This window comes from Gekko japonicus, unplaced genomic scaffold, assembly GCF_001447785.1.
Source record: "Gekko japonicus isolate JY-2015 unplaced genomic scaffold, Gekko_japonicus_V1.1 scaffold787, whole genome shotgun sequence".
Taxonomy (NCBI): Eukaryota; Metazoa; Chordata; class Lepidosauria; order Squamata; family Gekkonidae; genus Gekko; species Gekko japonicus.
The window spans coordinates 371491-373107 of NW_015174866.1; the positions used below are offsets into that span (position 1 = coordinate 371491).

The window sequence follows — 1617 nt, forward strand, 5'->3', positions numbered from 1 at the left end:
ATGTTAAACTTGACTCAGTTGACAGTAAAACTAACGGGATTAAGACTAAATGTATGGTTAAACTGGTGGGATGATCTCCTCTCTTGGGTTTTTAGTCAGTAGTGGGTATCTTTCTTTATCCTATAAATGTAGTTCCCCCTCCCTTTTTCTGTTGTAGTTTTGTAGTGTTATTTTAAAAATGCAATAAAAAATCCCCCCGGGGGCTTAAAAAAAAAGAATTAATCCATAAGCAGCTGAGTTCTGTCCCATGTTGTGCATCTAAAACTCATGTGTACACACTGCCTTCCTTGATTTACACCTCTAAATGTGCTCCCCTGTGCTGCTTCCAGCACTACTTGAGGGTCCCCCAACATTCAAAAGATAGGCTTCAGTGGAAGAGAAGGAATATTATGAGAAGTAGGGCCTGAAAAATTTCAATGTCCACTCTAAATTTTGAATGCAGTTTGGATCCTGCCCAATGGATTCAAATTCCAAGCAGGAAGGACAAACAGAATAATTGTGACTTATATAACAAGTCTTAATATAGGAATTGTTATTTTAATCAAAACTGCATAAAGTTGCTTATGAGTAATACCAATAGGTCTGAAGGAAAAGAGTTCTTTATTTTCAGATTACATATGCATGTACTGTTAACAGGCACAACCTTAAAAGAGGCATTCTGTTCTATGGACAAGAGAAAAGGGAAAGCCTTTTCTAAGGTAGCACTCACCACCCATAGATTTATAAATACTCATGGCAGCCAGATTACCTGGTGGAAATTTTTAAAATCAATTACACTAATCTGTCTAAGCATTAAGGCCTATTGAAAATTAATAGTGAGGTTGATTCCCTATCAGTAAAAATAGAGAGACATGAAATATGTTACCATGACAGCTGTGGAATTCAAGGTATAACAACCAGATGCAGAACAGAATTTGTTAAATTTGATTCGAGTATAATAAATAATCAGTTCTACTTTGTGCAGGCTAGGGATCTTCTCTACTTTCATACATAGCTGTACTATTTTACTTAAATGGGAAAATATTGCTATGTTTTAGTAATGTAACACTGCCACCTGTTGCTTATTAACAAGCACAAGATGCTCACACTGTCACACTGTGCACTGTAATGAACGCTACAAAAACAGCAGACGAGGTGACTCAAGGCTACTTACTGATTCTCAGTAAGGAACAAACCAGATATGACAATTGTGCAGAAAGGTGAAAGGCCAATTTTAACAGCAGGAAGTGTGTGGGTGGGTAGTAGCAGCCCCGTCTACCTCCTTGCAGCCCCTCTCCCAAACACTCTTCTCCCAGCCAAAGTCACTTCCAGTTACTGAGTTCAGCTGAAGGAGAAAAGACATGGGGTGGAGAAACTTCACCCCCCACAGTCTGCCTGCCTGTGTGCTCCTTTCCTGCTAAAATGAAACCCCCTTCCTCTATGTGCGGGGGAAAGTTCTGGGTGTAAACAGACAAACCTGCCACCAACTCATCTAGTCTGCCCTATTTTTGAATCTCATGGTCGCAGGCCCCAATAAGGATTCCACTTAGTTTCTTTGAATCTCACACTTGAATTCATACCCCAGTGATGTCATGTACTGTTAAATACATTAAAAATAAGCAGTGTTACCTAGAACAA

The 1617-nt window shown here is 39.3% G+C and overlaps 1 protein-coding gene across 1 annotated transcript in view; it reads right to left on the minus strand.

Moving 5' to 3' along the window:
• The window catches only part of ORC3 (origin recognition complex subunit 3), an 87622-nt gene that overhangs the window by 61080 nt on the left and 24925 nt on the right, over nt 1–1617 (minus strand). The window lies entirely within an intron of this gene.